Source organism: Eptatretus burgeri, chromosome 9 (assembly GCF_056783735.1).
Source record: "Eptatretus burgeri isolate ZD-2024b chromosome 9, Ebu_testis_v1, whole genome shotgun sequence".
Lineage (NCBI taxonomy): Eukaryota > Metazoa > Chordata > Myxini > Myxiniformes > Myxinidae > Eptatretus > Eptatretus burgeri.
In genome coordinates this window covers 18,964,370-18,972,157 of record NC_140969.1, presented here as the reverse complement: position 1 = coordinate 18,972,157, position 7,788 = coordinate 18,964,370, and the positions used below count along the sequence as shown (strand labels likewise).

The 7,788-nt window shown below is 41.1% G+C and overlaps 1 pseudogene; it reads left to right on the top strand.

Annotated features, from left to right (window-relative positions):
- Positions 1-5,240, top strand: LOC147019648 (uncharacterized; annotated as a pseudogene).
- The last annotated feature ends 2,548 nt before the right edge of the window (positions 5,241-7,788 follow it).

Sequence of the window (7,788 nt, the reverse complement as noted above, 5' to 3'; positions counted from 1 at the left end):
ATGCCAACTCCAAAGAAAAGGAAACCAATTGGAGATGATACTCCGAAAGCCCGTCAGATGGCGTGCCGTCGTAGGCTCGAACGACAAACGCAAGGTGAAGCTGGCCCTGAACCTCAACTTCAACTACTGCCCATCGCATATGACTATTCGGAGGACAATTTCGGTAGCCAGACAAATGTTGGCGCGATGAATGTAATTTGTCCGCACTGTTCTGCGGCTAAATTCGGTAGCGAGCGACCAGGCTTCTGCTGTAACAATGGCAATGTACAGCTCCAGCCATTTCCTCCTTGGCCACAATTTCTCAAAGACATCACAGAAATCCGATCACCACTCTCCCGCCATTTCATTCAAAATATCCGAGCCTACAACAGTGCCTTCCAGATGACTAGCTTCGTCTCGCAAGAACGACAACAGTCAGGATGGAGTCTCACTTTCAGTGTGCATGGACAAATATTCCATCGCATTGGAAGTATGTCCCCAAGTTTAGCATCCAACACACAATTCCTCCAAAGTCTACTTCATAGACAACATACAGAACCAGTTAGAAAGACGAATGAGCTTCTTCAGTGGTTTGAGGAAAGAAGTTGTCGAATCAATACATTCCTTCTTCGAACAAAACAAGTACATCCAGCAATTCCTCACGACTCACGAATATATTCAAACGGAAGGCGAAGGAATTGAAGATTTACGAGTCGTCATTCATGAAGATAAAAAACCGTTGAAAGAACACCAAAGGCGATGCAATGCACCACAAGTGATGAAGTAGAAATTCTTATGCCCAACGAACCGACATGTACAAGGGACATTGTTATTCACCTTCGAGAAGATCCATTACAGCGGACATCGAAGCTTCATCGATCGTACGACCCACTACAGTACCCATTACTTTTTTCCGTACGGAACTGACGGCTACAGTCTGTACCTGAAAAATAAGGCTAATAAAAAGATCTCTCAACCCCAGTATTATTCCTATCGCATTCAAAGAAGAGCAGGAAATGATCTTGCTAAGGCTGGTCGTCTAGTCCAACAGTTTCTGGTGGATGTCTACTGTAAAATTGAAACTGAAAGACTTGGATTCCTCCGCCGAAAACAAAAAGCACTCAGAGCTGACAATTACTCCAGTTTACGCGATTGCATCATCAATGAAGATTCAGATCCGCGGCAACTGGGGCAGAGGGTGATCTTCCTGTCTTCTTATGTCGGTCCTAGATACATGCATGAAAGGCAACAAGATGCCATTGCCTATGTGAGCCATCATGGCCGACCACAACTTTTTATCACGTCAACCACAAACCCAAAATGGCCGGAAATATTGTCAAACTTATTACCAGGACAATCAGCGAACGGCGACCCAGTTTTAACTGTTCGTGTATTCAACCAGAAGAAAGATCGTCTCATGTCAATGCTCAAAGATGGTGCTTTTGGAGAAGTGACTGCGTGGCTCTATTCCGTAGAGTTTCAAAAGTGTGGGCTTCCGCATGTCCACATTCTCACTTGGCTCAAAAAGGGTAGTCACATCGTTCATGATAATATCGATTGAATCATCTCAGCAGAAATTCCTTCCGCCACTGAGGAACCGGAACTTCACAATTTGGTAAAAACCAACATGGTTCACGGTCCATGTGGACCACTTCGGCCGAATGCCCATGTATGTCAGACGGAGTGTGCACCAAGAAATTCCCAAAAGATTTCAGATGTGAAACTGAATATGGAAATTATGGATACCCCAAATATCGGAGGCGCTCGTCACAGTCTGGTGGTAACACCGTCAACGCGACGAGATTCATTCATAATCAGGAAGTGACGGAAGAAATTGACAATCGCTTTGTTGTACCTTATAACAAATGGCTTCTTAGGCAAATGAGTAGCCATACCAACGTTGAGATTTGCAGCTCTGTAAAGAGTATCAAATACGTTTTGAAGTATGTCAATAAAGGCTCCGACCAGTTAATCTTCAGCATACAATTACGAAATCTCACTTTATCGAGAAGCTAGGTACGTTAGGAGTATGGAAGCAGCTTATCGACTTTTGAGCTTTCCTATTCATGAACACTGGCCGCCTGTCATGCATTTGGCAGTTCACTTAGAAAATGGACAACGAGTATTTTTCACTCCCGAAAATGCTCAAGCCAGAGCTGCAGCAGAACCGCCAAAGACTACCTTGACAGAGTTTCTGCACTTGTGTCAAAGTGATGAGTTCGCTGAAACCCTCTTGTATCACGAGGTACCGCAGTGTTACACATGGTCGAACAAGACATGGTCACGGCGAAAGCAGGGCCAACCACAGCAGCATCCTGGAATTTAAAAAGGTCCAATGATTGGAAGGGTTTTTACAATCCATCCAAATTTGACGGAATGCTATTTCCTGAGAATGCTACTTCATGTTGTGCGTGGTCCGAAGACTTACACCGACCTCCGTCGAGTTGACCATATCGAGTACACTACATATCGAGAGACGTGCCTGGCGCGCGGTCTATTAGCCAACGACCAACATCTCATCAATGCACTGAAGGAATCTCAACAGTCTGACAATCCAAACCAAATGCGACTCCTCTTTGCAATCGTAATCACTGAGTGCGAACCGTCGGATCCTTCAGGACTCTGGATATCTTTCAGAGACGCGCTGAGCCAAGACATTGTGCATCAAAACGGTTTGACGGCTACTGACCCACCCTTCCCGGAGCATCTATATCAGGAGTGTCTCATATCCATCAACGATCATGTACATCGTATGACCGGTAGGAATATTTCCAACTATGGACTACATTTTGAACTTCCCGCTCATACAGGTTTCGGCATAGAGTATACACGATACCTGAATTACGATGTTGCCGAACAATTAGTTCCTTCATTTCAACTCTCAAAAACTGAATCCAGAGCAGCGAACGGTGTACGATGAATTCAATGCGCACGTTCTCCAGCAAACACCTGGCATCATTTTCTTAGATGCTCCTGGAGGAACCGGTAAAACTTTCTTGATCAATGTCATTCTAGCCTCCATCAGATCTCAAGGAAAAATAGCCATATCCTGTCCTTCAAGTGGTATCGCGGCAAATCTAATAACAGGAGGAAGAACGATCCACTCCACGTTCAAAGTCCCTCTCCAACTCCATGTCCAGGACTATCCTACTTGCGCTGTCAAAAAAGGAACTTCACTCGCTCGCGTATTCAGTGAATGTCAGGGTATAATTATAGACGAGGCACCCATGACACACCGGAAAGCCTACGAAGCCATAGATCGGACATTACGAGACGTAAGAGGCGAAGAAAGACCATTCGGAGGCATTCCCACCATGCTATGTGGTGATTTTCGACAAATATTACCCGTCGTGAGACACGGAACCAGACCAACCATTGTCGACGCCACACTCAAAAAGTCTCATCTTTGGCATTGTACAACTACAATGCAACTGAAAACCAACATGAGGCTTGATGCTGATGACGGCGAAGCAGGTTCGTTCGCAGAATACTTCCGTTCAGTCGGAGAAGGTCTATAACCTACCATTCAACATCCCGATTACGTTTCCCTCAGCCAGTTTGAAACGGTTGACAGTGCAGAAGCTTTGATACAAATGGTGTATCCAGACATTCATGCTAATGCCAATAACTCTGCCTACTTTTTGGATAAAGCTATATTAGCTCCCATAAACGAAACTCTAAATGCGATAAATCAATCGATCATCGAAAATTTTCCAGGCCAATCTACTTCCTATACTACAATCAACAGTTCTCTAAACCCAGACGATGCCGTTCATTATCCCCAGGAATTTCTGGACTCAATATAGCTTTCTGGAATTCCATCCCATCGTTGCATTCTCAAAGTAGGGTGCCCGATCATTTTAATGCACTCTCTGGATCCTCCGGAACTCACGAATGGTACACGTTGTGTAGTCACTAAACCACGTGCTAATGTCATTGAAGTGGAGCTACTGGATGGACAGTCGAAGGGGAAAACCAGAATGATACCAAGGATTCCCATTATACCTACTGATACTGATCTACCATTTGCATTCAAAAGAATCCAATTTCCTGTAAAACTGTGTTTTGCCATCACCATCAACAAGGCACAGGGCCAAACATTCACTCGCATTGGCTTGCATTTATGCTCTCCTTCATTTACCCACGGAATGTTGTACGTAGCACTTTCGCGAGCGCGCAGCAAAAAAACAGAACCATTGTAGCTCCGAACAAAATTACCAGGAACGTGGTTTACAAAGAAATACTTTAACTTTAATGTGTAAATGATCGTTGCAGGATTTCTCATTTATTGGTATAATAACTTAGTTTTGAATGGTCAATTTGAGCAATGTGAACTGTGAATAATGCACTGCGTAAAACCTTTTGTAGAGTATGTTATTATTAATCACTATATGCCATAGTAAATTGCTCATGTTATTGAGCTGTCAATAAGCTATCAATCATAGACAAATAATAAACTCACTTGAGTATTCATATCTCTATTTCAATGCGTAATATCAAGCGGTACCTTCATGATGACCTAATAAAACCGGTCTCTATGTCCATCCATCTGTATATCTGTTCACAATCAAACCGATTGTGATGCATTTTAAGGCTTTCGGAGAGCTTTGGAGAGATTACCTACACTCCCGCACGGTGCTGTTTTTATTATTCCGACTGCACTTCGTTAGAACATAGATCGTGGATGGATGCGCAGATCCCAGGAGAACAACTATAGCTGTACAGAACAATTCATATTATCGATGGATAAAAATGATATTTAATTGATATTATAAAAAAATTGATTATTTAAAATATCTTCAAATTTTGCGAGTTTTTAGTTTGTTGTGAAATATTAGGTCCTCGGGTGTCTGCGTAGCGGCGTACAGGCTTAAGTCGTACTTCTGTTTACTCCCGTAGAAAATCACAGAACCATCCGATTGACATGCTGTTAAGTTTCAGAATGAGCTAAATTCTACAATATATGAATATGTAGACGAAACTGATCCGGCCTTTTGGATCACTTTAAAGTAGGGTGCCCTGTAATTTTAATGCGCTCTATGGATCCTCCGGAACTCACGAATGGTACACGTTGTGTAGTCACTAAACTACGTGGTAATGTCATCGAAGTGGAGCTGCTGCGGGACTGTCAAAGGGGAAAACCTGAATGATAATCAATGGATAAAAATGATATAATATATTGTTTAAAATGCATTCGTGCTGTCTGTCTTTTACCATATATTGCCAGTGACGCCCGTCGAAGACGTGCACCTTTACTAGTATGTGTGTGTGTGTGTATATATATATATATATATATATATATATATATATATATATATATATATATATATATATATATATATATATATATATATATATATATATATATATATATATATTTCTTCTTCTTCTTCTTCTTTCGGCTGCTCCCTTTCGGGGTCGCTACAGCGAATCATCCACATAGTGATTTGGCACATGTTTTATGCCGGATGCCCTTCCTGACGCAACCCTGGTCGCCTCTTACGACACAGGGATATGGTACACCTATTTTAACCGGGGTATACACCGGCCCAGTACACTGGTACTCATTTCGCCGACCTCGGAAGGATGACAGGCTGAGTCAACCCCCTGGTGTATTAATTCAGTGGCCCAACGGGGCTTGAACTCGGGACATTTTGGATCCCAAGCCGCTGCCCCAACCACTGCGCCAACACCAGGCTATATATGTATATATATATATATATATATATATATGTATATATATATATATATGTATATATATATATGTATATATATATATATATATATATGTATATGTATATATATATATATATATGTATATATATATATATATATATATATATATGTATATATATATATATATATATATATATATATATATATATATATATATATATATATATATATATATATATATATATATACACACACACACACACACACACACACACACACACACACACACACACACACACACACACACACACACACACACATCACTGACTCCCTTTGGGTCCATATAAATATATGTTTATTCATACACTTTGAAAAAGGTATAATAATATAATGTACAGTCAATAAAAACGTATTACAAAGTAACAAGAAATTTTTTTATCTATACCAATTCACTTAAACGCTGCCAATACGCCATTATACGGTAGCTGTAAGTTAGAAACACGTTCAGTAAGTTCTGTGGTCGTCCGGAAGACGTCAAATAAGTCTACATACGTCAATATGCGTTGGAGATACATTACACATAGGTTCAAAGCACGTTACTCATCGGTTAGAAATAAGTTTCGGGTATGCTAGACATTACCTCGACGTATTTCGACTTATGAGTAACTTACAAGTAACGTGTGTCGGTGTGTCAACCATCGCATAACATGCCTACACCTTATGGCCAGCATATGCGGAACGTGTAAGTCATACGCTGGCATACGTCGACATATTTTCAGCATGCCCAAAATTTGTCGACGAGCTCAGTGTACTACGACGTATGCCAGCGTGCTCTTAACATATACAAAACTTACCCATAACGTATTCGACGTGTGCCAGCGTATTCGCCAAATTTTTCATACGTCGGCATACGCTGGCTAAAACGTCAAGGTGTGACAGCCCCTTGAACGGTTTGGCTTCCTTCGTCAGCTGGAAAATCTGGATGCTTCCACTCTCTGCTCTGCCACAGCCAATCGTGTCAGCAAATACAAGGCTGACTTGGAGACGTCCTTGCTAATGAATTGGTGCAGGTTGCTGCCATTATGAATCTTTACAAAGCAGACTTTTATGACAATATGCTGAAGTTATATTAAGTTATTGTTGAGAAAGATTTCAAAGCTACATTTCCAAATGTTGAAATTGCACTGAGAATGTACTGGCACCGATGGCGTCCAATTTCAGTGGCGAACAGTCTTTTTCCAAGATGAAAATCACCAAGAACAATGAATCAAGCTGGTCTCTCATTGTTGAGAATAGAGTAAGATTTTGCTGCGTGAATTGGATTTCGAAGATGTGATTCAATATCTGCCTCTCAGAAAGCACGTAAACTCAGTTTGTTGGACTTCATATATGCTGTCTGCAGTACATTATGTTATATGAAACTGTTTGCGACATATGAAACATTTGTTTTGTTTTTCATCCGAGTTCATCAGTTAAAAAAAAAAAACCCTGAAGAAATTGGTTGGCACATTCAATTATATATCAATCAATCATTTGATGATAAAAATTGATAACAGGGGCCCCCACAAGTTGTTCGCCCGAAGGACCCACAACTCTAAATGCCACCCTGGTTTGAATGGACAGTGGTTAATTAACTTTCACTTTGATTGGTTTGTACACCACATCAAATCGACATTGAAATCAATCCCTTTTCAGGGATAAAGGGTAGTTTGAGCACATCTACGCTGTTCAAAGAACATAAATCTCAACTTTGATCTCAAGTCAATCCCCCCCCAACTCCTAAAAGCAGGCTTTGGTCACTTGAATCATATTCTGAAAATTGAATCATATTTCGCATGTGAAGAGATTTACACCAGACAATTAGAACTTTTTAAAATGTCTTCCCTCAAAATATCAATTACATGGTAGACTTTGGTCTTTGCCTCAAAGGCCTGGGGTCTCTGCCAATCTGACTTGGTACCCACTTTGGTCTCCAACCCTTCACTTTCCTTCTCAAAGGTGACAGTTCAATCAAAGTCCAAGTTGACAGTTCATCCTTTCAATTTTGGCCTTTGTTTTACTGTGGAATTGCCTTCCGATGTTTAATCTACCCACTCCATCATTGTTAATCTGGCTGGCAGGATGACCCAGAGG